Source organism: Zalophus californianus, chromosome 11 (assembly GCF_009762305.2).
Source record: "Zalophus californianus isolate mZalCal1 chromosome 11, mZalCal1.pri.v2, whole genome shotgun sequence".
NCBI lineage: Eukaryota > Metazoa > Chordata > Mammalia > Carnivora > Otariidae > Zalophus > Zalophus californianus.
In genome coordinates this window covers 95,934,708-95,961,034 of record NC_045605.1, presented here as the reverse complement: position 1 = coordinate 95,961,034, position 26,327 = coordinate 95,934,708, and the positions used below count along the sequence as shown (strand labels likewise).

Below are 26,327 nucleotides of genomic sequence, written 5' to 3'. Positions count from 1 at the left end.
AGGTTCCTCGCAAGCCTGCTGGGGCATTCAGCACAGCCCGGCTCACTGTTTGCTCAGAGACCAGCAGACACAGTAGTTTTGAGGTTAAGGCCCAGTGAGATTTGGGGGTAGGCTGGGGGTGGGGGCACGATCTGCAGACTCTGCTTGGGAGGGAAATCCTGACGGTGCTTGCAAAAGTAAACTTGCTTTCCTATAATTAGATACATATTTATTTTAAAAGGTTATAATTTCCTACTGGTTGGCTGCTTGATAAATACAGACTTTATTATTGTTTTTCTTAACTGTAGCTCAGGAAAAACAAATCCAGGTTTGGACATGAGTAGGGATGTCCTGATGATCCTGGGCAGCAGTCTTCCTCTAAACCCCACCAGAACCATTAGCAGAAGGGATGGAGCTGCAGTGAGTCTGGGCAGTGCAAAATGTGGGGGTGGTGGTGGGGGGGCAGGCAGAGGATGAGAGAGAGAGCTTTCCAAGTACTGGTTATAACTGGTTATAACTGGGACATAATTACCACCCTGCTGTTCCCTCCTCCCTGCTTTCCTTCCCGTACCACCCTCTGCCCAGAATGCCTTTCCTTCTCCATAGCTGCACATCCAAATCCTACCAATGTGTGGCTGAAAGGCCACCTCCCCCAGCAAGCCTCCCTGGATTCCCCTGCTTGGCAAGAGCTCTCCTTCATCTGAATTCCCACATCCTGTCCTCGGTTCCCGAAAGGCAGTTGCCACAGTGCGTTGTGGGTTGAATTGTGTCCCTTCTCAAAAAGATATAGTGAGATCCAACCCCCACTTCCTGTGAATGTGACCTCACTTGCAAAGTGGGTCTTTGCAGGTGTAATTCGTTAAGAGGTGGTCATTCTCGGGGCGGGCCCTAATGCAGTAAGACTAGGGTCTTCATAAGAACAGAAGAGACACAGGGACGGACACACCTGGAGAACACGATGTGACGCAGTGGAGTGCGGCTGCAAGCCAAGGGTTACCCACTAGCAGCAGAGGCAAGGAAGAGACAAGGGAGGATCCTACCCAGAGTCTCAGCGGGACTGCGGCCCTGCTGACGCCTTGATTTTAGACTCCAGCCTCCAGAACTGTGAAAGAGTAAATCTCTGTTGTTTTAGTCCACTCAGTTCATGGCTTTCTTACAGCAGGTCCCAGGAAACTAATGCACTGGGGTGCAGGCCTTTTCTCTCTCCCGGAGAAAGTTCCCTGCTCATGAAAGTATCTGGCACAGTCTAGGTGCTCGCTAAATATTTATTTATTTTTATTTTTTTTAAAGATTTTATTTATTTATTTGACAGAGAGATAGAGAGCACAAGCAGGGGCAGAGGCAGAGGGAGAGGGAGAAGCAGGCTCCCCACTGAGCAGGGAGCCCGATGCAGGGTTCGATCCCAGAACCCTGGGAGCACGGCCTGGGCTGAAGGCTGACGCTTAACCGACTGAGCCACCCAGGCGCCCCTCAATAAATATTTGTTGATGAGAGGAGGAGCTGGGCAGTCCCCAGAGAGAAGGACCCACCTCTGGCTGGTCTTTGTGGCCCCACGTTGCCTCGTGCAGACTGCGGTGCCAGCTCGCGTCCCCATGGCCTCCAGTCCGGATCACCCCAGCAGACTCCCCGCTGGCCTCCACTCTGGTCTCCCAGCCGTTGCCTCAGACTTTGCTGAATGCTTAGGTCATTTCAAACTGATTGGACTTTCCAACCTTTTTGCTTGGCCTGGAGCGCCCCCTCCTCCCTTGTCCACCAGGCGAACTACCCTCTGTCCTCGGAGCCTGAACTCCAAAGCCTGTTTCTCACCAGCTTTCTGGAACGGCCGCCCAGCCTTTTCCTGGGGGCATGATGGGTTTCCCACTCTGTGCTCCCCCGCACTTTCTGTGTTTTCCATCTCAGGGATAGCTCCTATCAACCTGGCTTCCACTTATGTGTTGACCTGTCTGTCCTCCCGGCTGGCCTGTCGGCATCTTGAGACAGGTTATTTCCCATCTTGTCCCCAGTGCCTTCTAGCGGAGGAGGGGCCGGTGGGCTGAGCGGTGACTGAGGGAGGAACCCAGGCTGAGGGGCCCACCCTTGTCTTAGGGAGCTTGTCAGAGGCTTTTCCCATCTGCCTGCCTTCCTTCCTTAGGGCCCAGAGTCCCAGAGGCTTGTGGGGAGGCCTGCTGGGCAGGCTGTCAAGGGGCTTTCCAGTGGCTTCCTGGTCTGCCCTTCTCAGGTCTGAGATGAGGGACCCAAGACCGGAGGAAAGGCTTATCCCAGGGCACATGAGCCACCCGTGGGCACATTCCTCCCCAAGCCCCAAGATGTGACTAGAGCCTCCAGGCTGTTTACTTAACAAGGCTCTTCAGCATTAGGGGCTGGGACTGAGGCGTTTGGTGAGGAAAGAAGGAGGGAGAAGACAACAAAGTTCCTCCAGAGGAGACAAGGATTTAGACTTACAGTGTGTATCAGGCCCTGGGCCGGCTGCTTTGACAATTCCCAGCACAGCCCTAGGAGGTAGGTACTGTTGACAGATGGAGGACCTGAGGCTCAGTTGCCCCAGGCCCCACAGCTGCTGGAGCTGGCATTTGAACCCAAACCCCCGCCAGGCCCAAAGGCGATAAGCTTTTACTACACTGCGGTGGCCCACCCTCCCGCCCCAGAACAGGCACCGGAGTCTGGGGCAGGTCGTGGCCTCAGAGGTGGCCAGTCCCAAAGGGCAGCAAATCCTGTGTTTTCTCAGATGCCTGGAGAAACATCCTGTCATCTCTGTTTTTCAAAATGGGAGAGAAAGCTCTGGGGTCCCCAGGCCCTGGAAGGAGCTCTTCCTCCTCCGTGGAGCAGTGAAGTCAAGAGGGAGGAAATTAAGCATCAGGCTGGGGGCTCAGACTAGGAGGATCCCATCCACAGTGCGATGGGGCTAACACACGGGGGGCCAAAGGCCACATTAATGGGGTTGGCATGTCCAGAAGGAGGGAGGGGATGCCTCTGCCAGGCCTTGCATGGGCCGAACCACAGTCTGGGCGGGGTCCGCTTCTCTCCCACTAAGAGAGACACTGCCTGGTGAGGGGGCTGGGGACTCTGAGCCCAGAGAAGACACAGCCGCAAATGAAAACTGTCGTCAATACCTCAAGGGCTCTCCAGTGGAGGAGCAATTAGATTCCTTCTGGTTCTAAGAGCCGGAGCAAGGACCAGTAGCTGGAAGGTGGAGGAAGACAGATTTCACGTCTCTCTTCTTAGAACATAAGGGGTTCCCTCAAAGGGAGTCAGGCCTCCATCAAGGAGTCATTAGAGTGAGATGGTTAAGAAGGAGATTTGGCATGAAGCGCTGGGCTGGGCCAGGTGCCTTGCCTCGAAGACACTCCCAGCCTCACTAGGATTCTGAAATCCCTCGTGGCTGTGCATCAACCATGTGCCGAGAGCTCAGCTGCCCCGCTCTTCTGAATGGGGCATTTCTCCCCGAGAGTCGGGCCTGGGAATCTGCATTTAAGATGATTCTGCATTAAGATGATTTCCAACCAGGTTGGAAAATCACGGGGGTGACAACATCCTTGAACACATCCTCCCACCCCCACTGCAGAGATGCTCGCTGCCTCCCACTCAGCACCTCATGTTCAGGTCCTAGGCCTGAACTGCTGCAGACCCAGAGGTCTGGACTGGCTGAGATTTTCTGTGGCAATACACCCAGGACATGTGTATGCTCTGTGGCTGGTCCCTTTCCAACATGCTCCTCTGGGGAAGCGGGAACCAAGTCTTGATATTAACTGGCCTGGAGGACAGGGTTGGGGAGAGACATCCCTAAAGCCTGGGATATTTCTCTGGCATGTCTGCCAAAAACAGGGAATGACAGTTAATTTATGTGTCAACTCGGCTGGGCCACAGGGTGCCCAGATATGTGCTGTGAAGGTATTTTGGAGGATATTAACACTGAAATCTGTGGACTTCCGATAAAAGCAGAAGGCTCTCCATCATGTGGGTGGGTCTAACCCAATGGGGGTGATGGCCCGAATGGAACAAAAGACTAACCTTCCCCGAGCAAGAGGAAATTCTGCAGAAGCCTTGGATTTCAGCTAAAGCTGGCCCACTCTATAGATTTTGGACTTACCAGCCTCTATAATTGTGTGAGTCAATTCCTTAAAATAAATCTCTTTATACACACACAACACGCATACACACACACCCTATCGGTTCGGTTTCTCCGGAGAACCATGACTAATACACAGGGAGATGGACCAAGGCGATCAACAGAGGAATTGCATGAGGCCGAGCACCAGGTCACCAGGAACTGCCAGGCATACAGGAGGCACAGAGAATATGAAAGCTCATTCTGCCAAAGCCATTTCCCTCTGCTCTGAAGTCGGCTTCAGAAACTCAGAGCTCTGGCAGGCGGGGAGATGTACATGAAGTTCCTCAGAACCTCGGCGGGAAATGCAGAGCGAAGCCTAGCCAGACACTCAGTAATTGGGGAGCCAGCGGGTAGCCTGTGACAGCCGATTGAGAGCACATGCTATAACCTGTCTGGACACAGAGGGGATGCAAAAAGTGCGGAGGGGGGGGGCATAGAGGAAGGGAGCCTCCAGAGAACTTGAAAAAATGACATTGAGCCAGAGACCCACAGAGGTCAGCTCCCCAGTCAGCACGAGAACCGAGGTGAGGAAAGCTCATGGGGAATGTTCCCAGCCTTTGAGATCCCAGATTCCTGAACCAAAGACCTTAGGGGTCATCCTGTCCAGTCCTCTGCCTCCAGACTGAAGAGCTGGCAGCCCAGGCAAGAGTGATCCTCAGGGAGGGAAGTGGGGAGGGGAGGAGGGAGAGAGGGAGGGGGGGATCTAGATGACATAATGCCCTCGACCTGAACAGCTTTGGAGTACCTACTGGGTGCCAGGCATTGCGTTAGGAGCTTTCCATGCACCATCCCACTGAATATGGACAGTAACAATACGCAGTGGGCACAACTACTATGCCTACTTTACCAATGAGGAAATTAAGGTACTTGGTGGAGTCACTGGTACAGGTGGAAAGTGGCAAAACTGAAATTCCTACCCAGATCAGCCTGATTCCAAAGTCCTTGTTCTTAACCACCAAGGAAGGAAGAAGAATAGTGGGTGGAGGGGAAAGAGAGTATAATCCTCCCATTTTATGAACAAGGAAGCAGCCTAAGAAGGACAAAGAACTTCCCAGGGTCCGGGGTCTGGCGGCAGGTGGTATGGACTCAACATGGGAGTGTCTGCAGGGGCGGGGTGGGCGGGACTGGGTGCGGGTCCACCGCTGAAGGCTGCAGGGCTGGCTCAGGGCAAACAGGAAAGGACACCGGAGGAGAAGCCCCAGCCGGCTTGCCCACCGCCCGCAGCAAGCGTGTTCTCAGGGCCCGGAGACAGACTCTCGCCAGATCTCTCCGACGACCCCGGAATCCCACCTTCTGCGTCCTTCTCCCAGATCTCTCCCTGAAGCACAAACACCCCAGGGAGACGCGGCACACTGCGATCCAGTTCAAACACCTTTAGTAGGGGTGTCTATCTGGTGACGTTTTTCAAACGTCACTGGACATGCCCGTGTTGTTCCACCATCCTAGACTGCTCCCTCTTCCCCATCCCCATGCGCTTCTGGGGAACTCACCCTTTAAGACACAAGCCAAGCATTATTACCTCTGGCAAGTCTTCCCGGATACCCCCCCCCCCCGATCCCTAGCCCCTCAGCACCCAGGCAGCCCGTACATTCCTCCGTGCTGTGTTTGAATTATGTGTTGACTCGTCTGTCTCTGTTTGACTGTGAGCGTGTGAGCTCTTTATGTAAGAACTAGGATTGTATCTTTCTCATTGCTGGTGACTCGCTCTGGGCCTGCTACATAATCGGAGCTCGATGAGTATCTCTGGAACGAAGGCCGGTGTGTAAGCAGCCATAAGGCCGGGTGGAAGCGGGTAAGAAATGAGATTATAACAAGAGGGACGAGGGAGGGAGGGGAACTTGGTTCTAAGTCTCTCTGGAAATGGTGGCATTTGCAGAGGGCTCCTAAGGTCTGGGCAGGGTGTCCGCGGGCAGAGATGGGGAGGACAAGGGGCAGCTTGGGGGCTCTGCCGAGCGTCCGTGGAAACATACTGCAGACACCGCCCTGGAAGCTCCAAAGCAGGGCCTGAGACCCGACCTCAGCAGCCCGTCCGCTGACCCTGACCTTGCCTTACCAACCATAACAAGAGGGGATCCATGTCCCAAGGGCAGACAGCCTTTCCTTTAGGTCCCTGGAAGGAGAAATAAGTTTGGACATTTGAACACTGTGGCCGGGTTTTCCATCGTGCTGATGCACCTTGATTTGTTGTATGGCGCGGTCTTGCTCAGTCACCTTCTCTGCTCCCTCTTTTTCCCTCTGTGGGCCCGGAGCCTCAGGGGGCCAGTCGGGGCTCAGGAAGACACAGCGGGTGAGCTTTTCCTGCTGCTTCCTGAGACCCTCTGTTCTTTGGGACTCTGTGAAAACCGGTGAGAAGACAAGTTTCTGTACTAAGAAGCGTATTTGGACGTGTTGACAAGGTCTCTATAGTAACCAGGAACTTGAATGAGTGTTGCCAGAAACCCAGAAACAAGAAGGCGTATTTTGTCCCAAATTGGTCAGTTGTATTCAGGAAGCTGGCCCGTGGGCTGGGGGTTTAACACACACACACACGGGTGATGAGAAGCCAGCAACTGGGGCCCTTCGTTGACTGGCATTGGGAGCTTCACTGTGTGTGGAGGCCTGCCTGGTGCCCGTGAGCACAGGAATCACGAGATCTGCCTTGCTGGCAATTCACTTGTACTTTTGATTAAGGAACAACAACAAAAAATAAATAAAATAAAATAAAATAAAATAAAATAAAATAAAATAAAAAATAATAAAATAAAATAAAATAAAAAACAAAAACAACAAAACTGAGAAGAAAAACAATTCAAGGTGAATCTATGTGAACCTATGTGCCAGGTTGGGTTGTAAACTCTTTGTGTGGACTTCCGGTATCAGAGAAATGACAGCACACAGTTTCTGGAATGCATGCTTTGGGACAAAAGGGCATAGGTGAGGAAGGTAAGGGAAAGGGGTAGGGGGATGGGCATTTTTAGAGCACCGAGTTTTGCCTAAATTGAGAGGCCCAAGGGCAGAGTGGTCAGACACGGGATACCAAAGCCAGTCTACTCGGTTCAAACCTGGCAGTGTCCTCTCTGATTTTGTGTCCCCGGCTTCTGCATCACCATTCTGAGCCTCTGTTTCCCCAGCAGCAAAATACAAGTGGTATGAAGATTAATGAGTAAATACATATAAAGAGTTTACAACCCAACCTGGCACATGGTACATGTGGGTTAATGTTGGCCATTATTATTATGATTATATTAACTTATTTAATCTTTACCATAATCTATGAGGTACACACTTAGATTCTTCTTGGTTCTCAGATAAGGTAACAGGTTCAGGAGAGCAATTCCCTGCTCAGGTCACACAGCTGGTAAGAAGCAGCGATCAAGGCCAAGATGGACTACCGCCTTACCCCTTGATGCCTGCAGTAGGACCTGGCTCCACCTCTGACTCTGGGCAATGGCAGGACTGGTCCCAGCTCCTGAGATCTCAGTCCTATCATGGAGGCCCCATCCACCCCCACCATGTGACCCCCACAGGATAGGGTTCACAGAGCAGAGTGAGCCTCCTTGGGCTTCACTCTATCCTCCTGTCAGGTGTTGGAATCATGGCGAGGTTGGATCAAGGCAGTATCCCTGTGGTCTTCCCTTCCCGTGGCTCCTTCTCATCTGGGATGACAAAGCAGTGGGCTGGGAGTCAGCAGACCCGGGTTCTCACCCCAGCTCTGCCACCAACCCAATGGGTGACCTTGGGCAAGTCACTGTCCCCATCTCTAAAATGATGGAGTTGGATTTAGCCACCCTGAGCTCTCTGAGACTCTAAGTTTACAATTCAGAGGATCAGAATGTCACATCTCACATATTAAGATGAAAAAGTGAGTGTTTCAGCCAGTTGACTGCAATGAGAAGGGATAACCCATCCCTTAAGTGCCCCTTGGAAGCACATCCATTTAGCACATACCATAAATTCAAAGAGCGCAGGGAGAGAATCACTGTTTGTTTGCACACCCCAAGCTTGGTGCTTCACACAAGAGCTCATTTAATCCTTACAGCAGCCTGGTGACATAGGGCCTGTTTGTGATGCCATTTTACAAAGAGGCAACTGAGACTCAAAGTAGTCAGGTTGAACCAGTAGATGCGACTTTTGGACCCAAGGATTTCTGACTCCCAATCTATTCTTGCTACAAGATCCTGAGCAAACAAAAACAAATTCCAAGCAAATACATGGCTTCCTTTTTTTTTTTTTTCTTCTTCTTTTTAAAGCATCTTGCCTTTCAGGAGCTGCTCTTACACAGTTTTTCCTCCACCAGCAGAGCAGGAACTGCGACCTGGTTCAGATATTCCAGACCCAGACCCTGGAACAAAAAGAAGCCTAATCGGGGCCTGGAAAGCTCACTGAATCTCTAGCACATGGCTGGCTGGTGTCTCCTGAAGTCAGACAAGCTGGAGCCTGCCTGGGGGGGCTGGAGGATCATTTCCCTGGTGGCACTGAACCTACGCCGCATGTGTTTCCCATCTTCCACGGTTCTCCTGTCCGATCCGGGTTCCTTCGTTGCAGGCAGCTTACCAGACATCCAAGTACCAACTGTGTTCACGTGTAACTGGCCTGGCCCTCCCGGGAGCCACGGCCCCTTCCTGCCCCTCCTTAGGAAGCAGAGTACACACTGTCTCCCAGATGAAGTTGGGGGCTCTGGGGTCAGACACTCCTGCGTCCGCAGCCTGGCTCTCTGCCATTTCTTAATCATGTGATCCTGGCAAGTCACCTCACCTCACTGGCCTTCAGCTTTTACAACTGAAAATTTTGGAAATAATATTTCCTCTAAGAGGTATATACAGATGAATGCAACAGTGCTTTCGATCCAGGTTTTGTGATGGCAATAAAGGGGCTGCTGGGAGGGGAGGGAAGGGGGCGGAGTGGGAAGACTCAGGCGCCCTGGCGCCCCACCCCAACCCCCTCACAGCAGCTGCCCAGGTGTTTGGTTTCCATGGCTGGGTTCATCTGTGATTCTGCGGGAAGGAAAGGGGTATACCACTGAAAGAAAGGATACAAATTCCTGCTCTAGTTCTTGTGGAAGTGCTTGGTACCCAGTAGGCACTTAAAAAATGTCAGCACTTTCCTCTTTCCTTCTTCTTGCCCCCTATCATTCTCTCCCCTGGGGTTCTCTATTAGATGGCTCAGCTAAGGACCGAACCCAAAGAAATGGAGAGAAGGCAGCAGGATGAGTATGGAGTATTTGCAAAATATCAAGTGAATCACCTGAGTATGGGGTCCATAGTGCGGGGGGGGGGTCAAGCAGGCTGTGACCCAACACATCATCGTGGCACATCACGGCCCAGACTCAACTGGCAGCTCCAGGCCAAGGGCCCTCTGCCTGCAATGAGCACCAGAAAACCAGGCTCCCGGGAAACCCAGGCACAGAGCCCTGTTCCACCTACGTGCCACTCACAACAGGCTGGCTTCCTCCTCCTCTCCCCCAGGGAAGACCCAAAGGGACACAGTTCTGAAGATGTGTGAAGGGGCCCGGGAGGTGGGGAGGCCCTAGTGGGCAGGCCTGCCTGCTTTCTGCAAATAAGCAGGGCTTGTTGAACTGTGAGGGCCCCAAGATGGAGCAAAACCTGCCATCAGCCCTGCCAGGTTTCCGCGGATACTCCGAGAACGGTCCTGCTTTGGAGAGCGGAGCCACAACCGGAGCCACAGCGCCACCTTCCGGCTCGCGTCCACCTTGCTTTTTCCCTGCAAAACGCCGCTTTGGCGGGCAGGTGATATGCTGGGGGCTCAAAGCAAATCCAATGAACCTCTGAGATGTTGTGTTGCTCATGTGCTCCAACAGATGGGCTTGGGGTGGAGAGAAAAGTCATTGATAACACGTGTGTGGCAGCCAGGGTGCCAGGGCTGTGCTCCAGACAGGAAGCTGGTGGAGCTAGAAGCCAATCTTCCATCTTGCGGATGGGAACACGGAGGGTCAGAGACCTGTCCACAGTTACAGAGTGACTTGCAGGCAGAACTAGTACCTGACCCCAGGCTCTTGAAGCATCCCGTGTCTCTCGATCTGGATGGCTGTTCACCTGTCAGTTCCATAATAACTTTACCATGTAAGAGACAACCATCATGAGCCTGCAACACACACACTAGAGAGTGGTTCCTTTTCACCCAGAAATGCCAGGATATGGGGCTCAGTTTAGAGGTTACAGCTGCAGATCAGCATCACAACATGGGCTCTGTGGGGCCTGAGGAGAGGCTTCTCACATTGGATGGGAAGGGATTTCATCACAGGACTCACCTACCTTCCTATACACCCTCACACTCACCCTCTCCATCGGGCAAACTCCTACTCCCCCTTCATGACCCACTCACAAATTGCTGTCTTATGAGGACTTCTTTGACTTTCTCTCCATGCCAGTAGAGTCTATCATTTTTACCTTGTGCCATCACTGTATCTACTTGAGACATCAATCACTGAATCCTCCTACATTACGATGACTTGACTGTCTCCTTGTCCAGATGGGGAATTCTGGCCAGGAAAACCAGTCCTCATTCTTCCTTGTGTCTCCAAAGACCAGCCACAGTAGGTACGTAGAAAACGAGGGCGGATGGATGGATGGATGGATGGTGAATAGATGAGTGGATGAATGAGGAGTAGATGGATGGAGAGATGGATGGGTAGGTGGATGGACGGATGGATGGGTAAGTGGATGGATGATGGATGGACAGATGATGGGTGGATGGATGGCAAATGAGCTAACTCTAGGGGCTGGCGTAGAACAGGGATGGCATTCAATGTCATTGAACAGGGATGGCATCTAAGGAGACACACATCTAAGAGCATATTTCCAAGCCAAAGTCAAAAAGCATAAATGCAGATGTGCATGTGAAGAGGAGAAGCATGCTGGCCTCATCCATCAACCCCCTCCTTCTGACTACCTCTTTCTCTGGTTTCCCAGGGAAACCCCTGGAAAGCAGACAGTGATTTTCTAGATGCAGTTCCAGGGATACTCGTACCAGAATCATCTGGGGGCGTTTGTTAAAGTGCAGATTCCTGGGCTCTGCCTCAGTGAGTCTGGGGCCAGGCCTGGGAATCTGAATTTTTAATTAGCCCCCACCCAAGTGACTCTGATGCATGGGTAACTTTGTCAAGCACTCCCAAAGGAGGACTGGCATCCAGGGACATGCCGGGAATTGCTTTTGTCGACCAACTGGCCAGAGAGGTTGAAAACTTGACCCAAAGTCCCACAGACACTACATGGCAAAAGTACCTAGAGTCCTCAAAGACCGAGAAGCCCGGAGGAAGATGGCCTCTAACTCCGCCCATCCCTCAACCCCCAGCCCCGCCCGCAGCCTGAGGAGGCTGGCACATGCCCGGAACAGAGAGCCTGCCCTCACCCCGCAAGCTGCAGTGAGCAGCGCCTACCTTGTGCTCCCTGCTCCCTCACAAAGCCCAAAGCACCAGGCTCGCGGCGTGTTTACCAAGGCAGAGAAGCTGGCAACTGTCTTTGGTGTCTGCTTCTACCTAAATACAGATCTGGCTCCCAAACACTGCCAGCGAACCTTACCAGACCTGGCACACTCACGCCAGGTGTGTTCAGGCTGGAAAGGGCTCAAGGATGAAGACAGCACCAGAGGATCGTTCTGGACCGGGGAATGGCCAACATCCTGGCAACCACGAATGGGCAAGCAGCCCTCCCAGGCCAGCTGGTGAGGTCCTGCAAGGAGGAGAAAGAGCCCACTGGAAGGCAAAAGAAAACGCAGAGCCTCACCCAAGCCTCTGCTGGTCCCTGTGGTCCAACAGTACCTAAGTTCCAGCCATACCGGACCTTTCGCTGAGCACCTACCATGCACCAGGCCTTGTTTTTGGTGACTATTTTGGTTTATCCTTACAATAACCCCAGGAAACATGTAATGTCCTTATGCCCATTTCACTTAAAAGAATACTAAGATCCAGAAAGGTGGTGAGTTGCCTAAATCCTGAGTCAGAAGGGAGGCAGAGTCAGAGCTCGAATCCAGGTCTCTCTGCTTGTGGAAGGTTCCTTCGCTGCAAGCTGTGCTGTTCTCCATGCCCACCCCAGGCCATCTGGCCTCCCTGCTCCTGTCCGTGCTGCTCCCTCCACCTAGAATGCCTTGCCCCTGAGTGCCATCTTGTGGTGTTTCAATCCAGGGCGCTGGCCACTTCCTCCCTGAAGCCCTCCCGGATCCCATCTCCTATCAGTTAACTGCTGTGTTTCCACAGCACATTGCTTGGACTGGTATCCAGTCCCATTTTCACCTGTCGTACGGGTGCTGATTTCCATGATGAGCCCCCTAAATCTCAATCTCCAGCTCTCCCCGAAACCCAGACTCTGCCCACCACACATCTGCCCCCAGTGTCTAACTCAGGCGTTTGCCCTCAACAGGCCTTCAGGCTGACCCTCTGGTGAATCACACAAGTCCGGGGCCCACGTGCAGGCTGAGTACTAACCACACTGCCTGCCCCCCGTCCCCTGGCCGGGGCCACTAGTCATCACTGAGGGTGGTAGGCCTATGGGTCTGATGGAGGAGCACTGAAACCTAAATCAGAAGAGTTAAGTGTGAGACTTGGTTCCGAAACTTCTCCGAGCTGCAGGTTGTTCCATCTGTCGAAGGGGTGGGCGGATGGCATAGATGATCCCTCTGCTGCATGGCTCTGTCAAGCACTGCTTGTGCATGGAATGGGGCAGCCTATGTCAGACATCTGTGTCTTTATGAAGGATTGAACACACTGAGCCCTCAGAGTGGCTACGGGGTGGTGCTTGAGGGACACTGAGGCAGGCTCAGCTGGAGGAGGGGGTTCTGACCAGCAGTAGGAAGAGACAAGTTCTGGCGGATCAGCTGAAGAAATGCCGGGGAGGGCCTGCTCCCCAGCGAGGAAGGACAGGTAAGGGGGGACGGGGACAGCTCACGTGGCCCTGGCGTGGAGCGATGGAAAGAGAAGCCAGCCCTGAGACACCGCGCGAGGGCCCCTTGCTGTTGGAAGCCTGCTTGTCTGGGTCAGTGTGAGTGGCAGCGGGATTGAGAAGGGAGACATTCTAGGAACATCTGAGAAGAATCTCTGGGACTCAGTGATGCCAGCAAGTGGCAGAGAGGAGAAGAGCAAGCAAAGGTGACCTGGAGGTTTGACCCTGGGGCGGTGAGGTCTGGTGGGTGAGGGACCACAGGAGAGAAGCAGGATGAGCGGGGGTGAGCCTGGCTCTGAGAGGCCAGGGATGGGGGGGGGAGGGGCAGGGGAAAGAACGCCTGGCCTCCGGTCTGCATGTCTGCCCCTTACTTGGAGCAGGTCGCTGTTCCACTCTGAGACTGTCTGGTCACCCATGAAGCGGGGGGAAGAAGACTGCCCATGGGATGCTTGGACACGGTCATACTCGTGTGTACGTATGTACCTGTGAGTGGTGAGCCTCCTAAGTGCTGACTTTTACAATGGCCGAATTTGCGATCGATTTGTATTCCACAATGTAATAATAATAGCTATCATTTATTGACCGCTGGCCATGTGCCAGGCACTATGATAAGTCATTTGTTTATGCTCATGATCTAATTTCTTCCTGGCAAGAATTCTACAAGAGTCCCCGCCCCGCCCATTTCATGGATGGTCACAGTGAAGATCAGAGAAATTAGGCAACTTTCCCAGGATCTCATGGCTGGTAAGTGGCAGTCACCTCCAACAAGCTTCTAACGGGTAGCAAGCACCGGGCTGGACCGCAAAAAAGCATAAGACCCGGCTTGGGCCTTCAAGGCACCTGGCAGCTACCGGCCCACAGAGGAACAGGTCTCCGTGAGCTGTTTGTTCCGGAATCCTATTCTCTCTGCCGTGAATGTTGATGGACGGGGACAAATGTCTCCTGGCACGACTCTCTGAGAGCTGGGCCCTGGGACCGTGGTCCACAATCAGCCGCTGCTCCCGCCCGCCTGCCTTTCTTTCAACTTTGCTGGGTGCTATTATTCAGCTCGGAGCCACCACCAGGAGCTGCAAAGCAGTTAATTACAGAAGTATAATCCCCTTCTTCACAAGAAGCTGATCTTCCAGGGTTGCGAAAAAGATAAGATTTATGCCTCTTTCAATTCCTTTATTCTGTCATCAACATAGATTCATATTTCAGTTTCCCCCATCGGAAACAAAAAGGAAACCCGCTCAGCCCACTGCTGCCTGGGAGAGATAAATTAGACTACACAAAGAACCGGCCCTATAAACCCAATCTCTTTCCCTTCCTTTCATGTTTGTGATTATAAACAGAGTCAAGGGCAGTTGAAATATATCCCTCTGCCTGCCTGCCTGCCTTGTCCTGCTCAAAGAGAGAGACAACACGGTGATAACAACCCGTGTGGTACTAGGGCAAAAGGAAAACAGGCCCCCCACATCCCGACGCCAGCCTGGGGAGCAGATCAGATAGAAAAACCTTTTGTCTCCTGCCATTCTCTGGTCACGAAATTGTTCCGAAAGGCCCCAGACGGAAGCTGGATGCCGTGCCACTGTGAAGGCTTTCATTTTTTGATGGCAACGCGTACGATGATATTTGTTCCAAAGAAAGGGCCTCTCGAGTTGGCGGGCTGTGTGGCAGGGCTGTGCCAGGGCCCCCAGCCAGCTTCAGAAGAGTGTGGGCACAGGTCGCTGGCACATCGGACCGTGGAACGAGGCCAGTTCGAGCGGCCCCGAGGAGCAGATGCCAAGCTCTTTGGAGAGAAAAGCCCCACTTTCTGGGGGAGAGCGGCCCCCAGTGAGATCACATTATGCTTCTACTGAGGAACCAGGGTGGGTGACTTTGATTATTTTTGCTGCCGTTCAGCGGCTTTTGATGCTTTTTGTGGGCCTCGCTGGAGCTGTTAACTGTTAGGTGTTCCACGGCCAGAGGAGGAACGGGGGGCAGGGGGGCCAGGAAATGAACTGGTCCGCCTAAGGAAACAGAGCAAGTCTTTGGCAGAATTCGGGGGTGACAAAAGTTCTGACTAGAACAGCTGACGTGCACTCCCCTCCCCGGCACTGGGCTAAGCGACCCCTGGTGTCCTCGTGACAACTAGGAAAACGCTGTCGCGTTTGACAGGTAAGGAAATTGAGGCTTAGATTCAAGGTCAGTGGCCGACTCCAGAGCCCCCACTGAACCGCCACGTCCCCCGGGGGACTCCTCTCAGATAGCCTGACTCTCCTCGGGGGCGTTTTTGCGACTTCGGATGGGGCAAGGAGAAAATCTAATTTTTGAAAGATAATGAAGAAAGGGAGGAAGGGAAGAGAAGAAACTGGATGCGAGAGCCAAGTGGGCCCTTGTAATAAAATGTCATCCCACAAGATGTAAGACAACAGTCTTTAATAGACTCGGAGATTCAATTATCCCTTTAAATATCCAGCAGACCCGTCACCGTCTAAATCACCCTTTCACGGTAAACACACCCGAATTCACAAATAGGATGTAAATAAATCATGTTTGGGAGCCATGTAGCTTCGGAGCCATCACTCTTCAAAGACACGCACCTCAGCGCTCGCTCCCCGGGGGAAGAAGGGCAATAAGAGCCCAGCTCCAGGCCTGGCCTGCCGGCCTCACAGATGGCCAGGAAGTGCACTCGGGTTCGGAGGCCCAATCAGTCTCTTCCATTCTGGGGCTTTCAGAGGATGTTCTTCTCTCCCCTCTTGGGCACCCTCCCTCAAGCCCTCAGAGGAAGGAGAGCAACTCCTGACTCTGTCCGGATCATTCCAATTTTTTTTTTCCAGAAGCCTTTCCTAGTGTGACACTGAGGCGAACACTAACACATGAGATTTTTCTAACTGCTGCCTGGGGAGGGACATGCCAACTCGGCCCCCCTCTTTTAGGAAGTTGGGCCTTCCTGTGGAGCATGCACCAGCCTTGCCAAGACAGAGACCCCAGCCCTGCATGGGGCCTACCCATAAAGGAGTTCCTTGGCCTCATTCCTCATTCTAGTCCTGTCTCCAGTACTCTTCTTTACTAGTTTTCCTCCTTGTTTAAGTTATAAAAGTAACACATGCTCTTTGTAGCATGGGGCTCGATAGAACTGTATAAAGCCAAGTTTTCCTCATTCCCGTCTAACTCAATTCCACACTCCTGAGTGAGTCAGTTACCGACAGCCTGATGTGTGTCCTTACACATATTTCTTTTGGTTCATGTAGATATTAAAGTCTCCCCTGAACCCAATTTTTGCCTTTTTTTTTTTTTTTTTTTTTTTTACAAATGTGGGATCAAACCATACTTGCTACTTAGAATTAACAAAATAGCATGGGCATGTTTTCATGTCAATACAGAGGTGTCAGACTCATTCTTTTTAATAATGTTGCGTGCATGAGATTATGTAGCATGAGTGTGCCCTAAGTTTCCAAACCGTCCTACAACCTTGACTCTCCTGGATACTTTATCTCCTGGATATTCTTTTAATATATTATGCCTGACCACTCATTTCTATGATGAATGTCATGGTTTCCCTCCATTTATAAACTGTCTAAATTTAACTAGGCCCTTTCCAGGCTGGCCCAGTCTTGGAAAGAGAACTCCTTATCCATATAATGTGCCCAAGGAGCAGCGCCAGTGAAGGTCCAGTTCTGGCCTTTCAGGCAGGACTCGGATGTGTAAATGCAGGTCACTGCCATGAAATCTGGACTTCCTTTTGGCAACAAAAAAACCAGAAAGCATCACTAAACCCTTAAGGCATCATAAGTAGGCATGAAAAATACTACATATAATCCTAGGCATAAACCCAATACCTGCCAGAACAACTTAATCCTCGAGAACACAAACATATGTTGTCTACCAAAGAAGGATTTTTATAATGCCATTGCCACATTTTATTAGGGAGGGAAGAGGCCTAAAGTGGAGATGGGCTACAGAAGATGTCTGTGCTCATTTCAGCTGAATGCTAAAACTCTCTGGGTCTGAAACATTTCAAAACTGGAAGTAAATTCTTCGAGGCAATCAGCTTTTCTAGGGCTCTTTTATGGAAGTCACATCCCAACAGTTTTAGAAATCAAAATGAAATCTCACAAAGTGCATTAAGAGTTTGTATCTTTTAGAGCTAGTTACTCCATTTCTGGGACTCTATTCTAAAGAAACCTAGCGATGCCAGTAGAGATACAGGTAAAGGATATTTATCCCGGCATTACTTATAGTTTTGGGAAACAGAAAACAAGCTAAGTGATCCACAACAGGGAAATGGACCAGCACACAACTGCTAAAGAAGATATTTACAAAGTGTTGGATACTAAGAACACTAACCTAATATCAAGAATATTTACTTAAGATGTTAAATAAAAAGAGACTTAAAATTGCCTATTAAATTATGTAAAAATACACACAGAAAACACTGGAAATAAATACACCAACACATTAACAGTGCTCTCTCCAGGTGGTAGAGTCATGTGGTTTTTTTCTTCTTTTTCTCTCTCACTTTTCTGTAGTTTATACATTTGCTAAAATCAGCTTGCATTACTTTATATACATGTAACTTTTATAATGGAATAAATTAAATTGTCTTAAACCACACACAGAAGAGAGAGAGCTGATTCTCTGGACTATTTTTAGGACGATGGGATGGTACGTATGAGAAGGGACGGGTGTGGATAAGGCTAAGAGCTGTCCGGGTTGGTGGGGAAGGGAGAGTAATGGAGAAAATGGAGAAAATCTCCTCACTCTTCGGTGTCTTTAAGAGTGTGGGCCACAGAATGCAATACCTTTGGCAGGACACCTCACACACAAAGCTTAATAACATCCAAAAGATGACACTGTCAATTTACTCAACATGCAGTGTGCACCTACTGTGTGCCAGGCACTAGGGGAAATGACTGACTTCACATTCCAGTTTATTAAAAAATGATACCACACTTTGTCCCATCATATATGACTGGTAGCACACTGGTTACCTTGATGTCCCCACTATTGTTCTCAGAAAGGCAAACAAAAAGAAAAATGAACAAGTTGCAATTTGCAATGGACGTCAAGAAAGAACATATTGGAAGAAGCCTAGGACCTTCAACTGATTCTACTTAGAGTCTGTGTTCCTCAGGAGAGGCAGCTCTGGGAAAAGATTCAGCCAGGCGGTTATCAAACTGAAGTTTGCAATTTCTGCTGTCTGTCCTGAAAGTCCTTGACTGATGGCTGCTCTCGGCAGGACCAGCAAACAGTTATTAATCCATTCAGTCAACAGATATTTATTGAATACCTACTATGTGTCAGTGCTATTCTAGAAGTTAGGGGTAATACAGCAAATCAAAGTCCTCCCACTGAGGGTACTTACATTCTAGTGCAGGAACAGGCAACAAATAAAAACATAAACTACAATCTGCCAGGTCATGATCCCTGCTGTGGAAAAAGGAAATAGAACAGACTAAGGAAAGAGTGACAAAAGGCTCTTTTCTAGATAGAGTATTACAAGAAGTCCTCCCTAAAGAGGTGATTATTTGAGCAAAAACCTGATTGTTTTTGCTGACTAAGTGACATGGATATCTAACGGACTAAGTGACGTGGGTATCTACAGTAGTGTTCTATGTTGAAAGAACAAGTGCAAAGGCCCTGAGGCAGGAGGGCAACAAGAAAACCAATGTGGCTGGATTACTTGTGAACAAGGAGATTGGATGGAAACTGAAGTCAGGGACATGGATAGGAGCCAGATCACCCAGGGCCTGTTAGGACATGGTAAGGACTTCGGAGTTTATTCTAAGAATAAGAGGCCACTAGATGGTTTTGAGATGGGGAGTAAGATGACATGATTGAGGTTTAAAAACATTACTCTGTCTACCCTGTGGTAGAATTTGGGCTAGGATGCTACTGCAGAATTTCACTGAAAGATGATGGTGAAGATGATGAGAAGTAGTGAGATTAAAGACATATTTTGAAAATGGGGTTCACAGGATTTGGAGATAGCCTGAATGTGAGGCAGGAGCAAAAAGAAAAAATGTGTCAAGGAAAATTCCAAGGTGTTGGGCATGAGAAACTGAGTAAGTGGTGGTGCTATTTAATGATATGGGGGACACCAGAGGGGGAGTGGGTATTTTGTTTTGTTTTGTTTTGTTTTAAGGGCACATGAGAGATGCTACCCGTACCAGCCCCGCCTTACTACATCAGTGCACACTGGATGACTTCCAATGGCCAACATTTGCATCTCTTTGCCTGAGAACTTCCTCCCAAGCTACAGAAACCACCAGTGTGCCCAGCACACCTCACGGGAGCAGCCCTCAATCACTGGCCCTGAGAAGCTGGTGTGTAAATACCCCAGCTCTCTCCCCTGAGTGGAATGGGGGAACACTGGATAATTCTGACATGCACTCTACAGCACTGTCTCCCCAGGCTTCACCAGTTGGATTATTAAGCTCCAGTCCCTACAGTAGTGTCTAGCTTGACTAACACATCCTTTATTGACTTTTTCCCCTTTCCAGTTCATTCTCCCTAATTCCCGATCATTGGTTCCGGTAACTCCCAAATGAGTCCTTGCCTCAGGGTCTGGCATAGTCCAAACTACGATGGGACAAAGAAGAACATCTTCCAATTCCTTATACCCACTCTTCTTCACAGCTACTGCTAATCCCGCTTTTGGGTCGTTCTCACTGCCTCTAAACAACAGTAGCAGAGTCGAGGTAATCAATGAACCTCAGTCAAATATGGCAGGGACAAAACGGAGTAACTTTCCTACACCGGACTGCCAGGTGGTCTCCCCATTCTACTCCCCAGGACTGCTAATAATCAGTTTGCCTTTTCCTTTTTAAGCACTGAATGCTGTGTTGCTTTGTCTTTACATTTTCAAAACCAACAAGCAATAGAAAGAACAATGATGTAGAGCTGGGGAGATGCCAAAATGGAAGAAGCGGGGGAATGACAGACCTTTTCCGTCCCCTCCTTCACTGGACAGTTTGGCAAATGCCCTGCGACATGAAGGCCACAGACTATTAGCAGCCGCAGCAGATGCTATTTGTGAAGCCCTGACTCCAGGAGGCACTGAACTCTCTCATCAAAAGCCAGGGAACAGAGAGACTTGACTTGCCATATGCCATCTCTCTTAGGGAAGCATGCTTATTTATATGGGAGCATTTTATATGTCGCAAATGATTCAGAATCATCACTTTCCAGTTTCCTTCTGTTGACATGGATTGACTGTGGGAGGAGGTGGTTAAAAAAAGCAAAAGCTGCACGAAGATCTTTTGGTTTGAGGGGGGGAAAAACTCACAACACTTGCGACAAACGAACTGCCGTCAGTGTCCATCAGGCACGACATAAACATGCTCATCCTTTGTACAAATAAGAAGACAACAGGCACATAGTCCCATGAGTGGTGAGGATGCTGGAATCTGTACTCCCTGGAATAGCAAAGGGTACTGAAGACCAGGGATACACTGTGGAATCAGTCGGATCTGGGATCAGACTCTAGTTCAGCCACTTATTGGCTGGTGACACAGGGCATCTTCTTTAGCCCTGTTGAGCCTTGGTTTCCTCACGAGCTCCATGGACATAATATAACCACTTCGTAGGCTGGCTGAGATGAATAATGGCCAACGAAAAGCAGAGCAAGCAAGCCAGCAGCATTAAGTCCTTTCTCTGGTTAAACTGTCTGTAGCTGAAGGCCACCTGGAAAATCCACCCTGACTCAGTAAAGCCCTGAGAAAAGCCAGCTTGGTGGTTCTCAAGGCTGAGGAACTGCCACTCAGAACAAAAGGGTGACACCCGCCCACCCCGAGTGAAGGTTCTTCCCCAGGCCTCTGCCAGAGGCCTCCTGTGCTAGACAGTATGAGCTCTTCCCCAACGTGGATCTTACACTCTGTATCCTCAGCACTGATCACAGCGCTTGGCATGTTGGAAGGCAGCAAGCTTCGTGCCAGGGAAAGAGCACACAATTTTGAGTTAGACAGCCCTGGGTTCAAGGCCCAGTAGCCTTCGAGCAAGTTGCTTCCTTAAACCTCTGGAACCTTACCTATAAAGCTGGCAATACCACCTACTCTAAAGAGTTGCGAGTTTGAACCAAGATAAGAAAGGCAGAGCCTAGTACTGCGCCTGGCAAATTGCAGACACTTGAAAAATGCTAGCCTTTATTACTAACTATACTAAATTACTATGTAGTAATTTAGTATTTACTAATTACCAACTCTTACTTACTAAACATTTGCTGAACGAACCCATGGATGAAAAGGACTCCGTTTGATTAACAACGTACACCGCCCCCAAACACAACAGAAACAGGTCATACCGCATTTTCCTTTATGTGTATTGAGATGCAGCCACAGCTCTTTCTCACAGGGGCACAGGCTTCTTTAGCTCTGACTTCATGCAGCATAATCATGGCAAGTTCCGATCTAGACTTGGCATACACGCTGAACAAAACGCACCGCCTGCCCTCACCTCCATCCCAACGTACACCTAGAAGGAACATCTCATTACAAATAATGCCAAGGGCATCTCCCAACATCTCCCCCCAAATATACAGGAATTACAACTGGCATTCTCCATTTTACAGTGAAAAGCCTGACAGTCACCACCGTAACCAGGTGGTGAAGATTAACACCACCAGAAACAAAACCTACCAGCATTCCCTAGGGCACCTGATATGGTACCCTGAAAAGGACGCATCACTTGTGTGATTTCCTTGTGGAAACTTCAAAACCTTAGTCTAATCACGAGGAGACAGCAGACTAATCCAAATCAAAGGACAGTCTACAAAATAGCTGACCAGGCCTCTTTAAAAGTGACAAGGTCGTGAAGGACAAGGAAATAATGAGGAGTTATCACAGATTGGCGGAGACTAAGGGCCATGAAATCTACGTGCAACATGGGGCCCTGCATGGATCTCAACAAAGCCTGCATTTCAGTTTTTAAAAAAGTCAAAGGCAGCCTCAAAGGGGGACAAGGGTTAGCAAAAGGGCCAGCCGAGGGATGCATGGAAAAGAGGAGGCCGATCCCAGGAATTTTACTGACCAATTGGGGGTGAGGAAGATTGATAAGAGGATTAAAGTCAAAGCTCCGTTTCCCCCCAGCTTTTTAAGCTTGGGCACCAATGGTACAGTCACTTTTTCTCCTTCAACCCCAGCCCCTGAAATTTAACCTAGAGTAAGAGAATAGGTCTGAACCCGCTCAGCACAGTTTCACAGCAGAATGTGCTCCTGACATTTTCACTGGCTAGCAACATAAATATTGGGTGGCATAATATGGTAAAGTGCTTTTTAGACAAAATGTGGCATTTAAGTGGAATTGCCAAACGGGGATGTAGGCCTTAGGTTCAAGGTTCAAGGTAAAAAATAGGCCCCTTGCTCCTCAGGGAGGAGGGGATCCCACATACCCAGTTTCAGTTAAGTTTGAGTCTTAAAGTTACACAGGAGTCCAAGTAAGGCTTTCACTTTATATTTGAAGGAAACTGGGGCTCAGGCTCACCCCACTGGGTGATTTAACAGAACCACTGCAGGATGCCATGCTGTCTTCTCCAAGCTGCTAGTATCTACCCAGCTTTATGGTCCTGTCCAAGAATGACACCAGCCTACAAGGATTACCCAGCAGCAGACACGTGGGCCCCACCTAGACTTCTGAATCACACTCTTCTGACACTGAAGCCCAAGCATGTCTACCTGGGAAATGTGTTCTGTAAGACTCAGGTACACAGCAAACACAGAGAGCCACTGTTCTTCAGCCAGACTGTGTGTATGTGGATGCAGGTGCATACTTGTGCAAGCATTAGGATTTCTTTTTCTTTTTAAAGATTTATTGATTTATTTATTTAAGAGAGAGAGAGAGAGAGAGAGAGAGAGAGAGCATACAAGCAGGAGAGGCAGAAGAAAAGGGAGAGAGAATTTCAAGTAGACTCCACGTTCAGCACAGAGCCCGACGCAGGGCTCGATCTCACGACCCTGAAATCACAACCTGAGCTGAAACCAAGAGTTGGAAACTTAACCGATTGAGCCACCCAGGCCCCCCAAGGGTTAGGATTTCTAGGATGTATCTATAGAGTTGCACGATATCATTTCCATTTACCTTCACTGTCCCTTTGCCTCCCACCCCAAACATTTCTCCTGCCTCTCTCCATCCTGCATCCTTGCCCATGTCTCGTGTTTTAAGGTCCATTCTATGTGTTATTTGGTCCCCTGACCCTTCTCAGCCTTCCTTCAGTGTACCTGAGATGAGATGGTAATCATCTTGGTGCCAACGAAATCCATTCATTCGTGTATTCATTCATTCACGCATTGGAGACTCATGGGGCTCTGAAGATACAGTTACACCCAAGACAAGAGCTCTGCTTTCATGGAGTTCATAAAAAGGAGTAGGGGGAGACAATCAATAAACAAAGACACAAGAAATTAGCAATAATGAGGAGTGTCGTGGTGAAAGCAAATTAGGATGGTGTGAACGGGAGTAATAGGAGCCCACTGTTGCTTAAGTGGTAAAGAAAGGGCCTATTAGAGGAGGTCACCTTTAAGCTTAGGTCTACACAAGAGAGATCCAGCCCTGCAAACACCGGGAGGAAGAGAGCTCCAGGCAAAGGGGAGAGAACTAGTGCCAGGGCCCATAGGCAGGTCCAAACTTGGCAGATGAAGAGAGAGACACTGTGCTGGGTCATAGCGAGTGGAGGGGTAGGGAGTGGTCCCAGATGAATCCAGATCATACAGGGGCTTGTAGGACATGGTAACTAGCGTGGAAAGATGCTGGGTGGTTCCAGATAGAGAAGTGATAGAATCTAACCTATGTTTTAAGCAACCATTTTGGCTGTCATGTGGAGAATGGACTGGATGGGGTGGGGGGCAGGTGGGTAGAAATGGGTCATGAGACCAGAATCAGAGGGTGTTGCAGTTCACCAGGTAAAGGATGATGGTGTTTGGGTTAGGGTGGTGGAGATGAGAATGGTGGGTGGATTCTGGATATGTTTTGGAAGAAAAGTTGATAGAAATTGTTGATGGACAAGCTGTAGGGAATGAGAGAAAGAGGGAATCAAGACTGCTCCTGGGTTTGCGCCTCGAACATGTGGATACGTGGTGGTGCCACTGGTCAAGATAAGAACCCTGGGAACAGAAGGGGTTGGGGCTGGGAAATCGTTTTATTTTAGACATATTAAGTCTGAGATATTTATTAATGAACTGACTGAAGCCCTCATCTCATACTTTATACGTACCACCAGACAAAGGACTATGAGATCCCCACACATTGCCTTCCTTTTCAATTCCTTGTTAAGCAGAAATAAAGAGAAAGATAACTGAATAAAATATTCAGTCTTTTGTAAAACACTCTTCTGTTCAGAAGTTTGGTAGTAGAGCCACATCCTTGCTGGGTGGGCATAAGTAGCCAATCAATCACTGTGTCACACCAAACAACTGTTCGGGGGGCAAACTAATTAAAAATTTAATCCCATGATTTTCATCTTAATCTCTTTTTCCCATTAGCTCTGATCAATGCCCACAAATACAATTTAGCAGAACAGTCATTTAGATAAATGACTCGGGGGAGTACCTAATTAGTCTGTTATGAACCAATCGATAACTAAAATTATACGCTAATTACCCAAAACTGCACACAAATTTTAAAAGCATTTTATTAGCATAAAAGCTATATTCCTGTTATCAGATGACATATCCTTTCTATGCCATACACAACAGTTGTGCAAACCTGTTTCTCTTGACTTTCAGAAGTCAAGTTGCAGTGTGCTGTTAAGTAAACAGTGCACTTGAGAAATGTCTGCTCACCTTTACCTCACACTCTAACACAAGCAATAGTGAAAGTTGGACCGTAAGAAGATTCCATCAACTTCTCAGCTACCTGGGGGCTTCCACAGCACCTGCCAGAAACAAAAACAAAAACTGATCAGGCCAAAAACATGAACAACTAAGCAAAACTGAATGTGGAGATGTGAGGACCGGGTTGAAGAAGGGTGAACTGTGAAACCTGTTCCAAAGCCAAGGTGGTTACTGAAGAAGATCTTGACTGTGCTCACTTCGTCTGCAAGTCAGGGGACACTCATTTGGGGACCATCTCTCTTCTGATCTATGGCAAAAATGCTACTACTTTCAATCTGACAGCACATCCTAGGATGCCAAAATCCTTAAGTTTCTTCAAGTAAAAGAGATCTTCGTTTAAAAAATAAAAGTCAGGGCATCTGGGTGGCTCAGTCGGTTAAACATTTGACTCGATTTTGGTTCAGGTCATGATCTTGGGTTCCTGAGATGGAACCCCATGTCGGGCTCTGCACTGGGTGTGGAGCCTGCTTGAGATTCTCTCTCTTACTCAATAAATAAATAAATAAATAAATAAATAAATAAATAAATAAAAGTCAATGGCTCTGGTCTCCTGTAACCTTTTCAGACCTTTAAAAGTGCTTCCTGCACTTGGATTTTCACTGCCCTTTCAATAAAGGGTGAGAAATGTGAAGAATGGTGCCTGCCACTAATGAAAACCAAGTTTCTTTCTCGTGCTGGACATGACCTCAGACACAGGAGGAAAGGTTACCAGACAGCAGGTGTAGGTGGTGGCTGGGCCCATTTAATACAGAAATCTTAAAGGAGAAGTAATGGTTTTCTGGCTGCTAAGGCCCTCCGCGCACACATTTTATGGCGATGAAGTCCTAGCTGTTAAGCAGCGTCTCTGTCCACGTAACCCCATCTGCCACTTCCAATAATAACAGGTTTGGGGGTGGGTTTGCAACATAAACTTTCTTGACCTACCTCCCAGCCACCTCCCCCCACTCTATCCCTCGCTCCCCCAGAACCACCCCTCCCCCCCCCCCCGCACACACCCCAGAAGGCCCTCCCTGCGGTCCCTCTCTCACCAACAAGCCGCTGGCGGCAGAGCCTCGAAACTGCTCGGTCAGACTGTGCTGCAGCAGAAGCAAGAATTTGGAAGAGAAAAGGAACAGAGACTCCCCGTATTCTTAGCTTTCCAAAGGGCTCCAGGGCAACCGGGGAGGAAGTGACGTACAGGAAACGGAAGTGGGACGTAGGTCTAAGTCGCCGCCATGTTGTGTGTGGCGGATAGGGATTGCGGCCCCTAGGGTTCCGAGCTCCAGCCGCCCAGCAGAGAGGATGAACTCTGTCTTTCACTGTCCTTCTGTCGTTCTGTCGTTCTAACGAGTATTTACCGACCTAACTGGTGCCTGGCACTGAGGGTGCGCCAGAAATCAGTGAACAGGACCGACCTGGCGCTTTCCCTCCTGAGTGTTCAAACCTAGCGATGGACCCTGAAGCAGGAGGCCTCCGGAGCACGAAGCACTTAGTACGTAGGCACAGCTGGTCTCGGGCATCTTCGGAGGCTTGTTCGACTTTGGTTACTTGGGTTAGAGCCTCGGCATGGTGCATAGAGGAGGGAGGGAGGGAGAGAGT

General features: G+C 49.6%; 1 long non-coding RNA gene across 6 annotated transcripts in view; it reads right to left on the bottom strand.

Moving 5' to 3' along the window:
- LOC113915472 overlaps positions 1-25,920 on the bottom strand; it is a 47,459-nt gene extending 21,539 nt beyond the window's left edge. The window contains exons 1-4 of one of the 6 annotated variants that reach the window (XR_003517672.1): positions 25,778-25,920; positions 24,699-24,790; positions 21,227-21,396; positions 18,290-18,354 (exon numbers count right to left, since the gene is read on the bottom strand). This is a non-coding gene — a long non-coding RNA (uncharacterized LOC113915472). Of the gene's footprint in view, positions 1-3,417; positions 3,442-5,679; positions 6,421-14,931; positions 14,952-18,289; positions 18,355-21,226; positions 21,397-24,698; positions 24,791-25,777 lie in introns of those variants that run through there. The other 5 variants (XR_003517674.1, XR_003517675.1, XR_003517676.1 and 2 more) reach the window with 5 other exon arrangements.
- Positions 25,921-26,327: the final 407 nt, after the last annotated feature.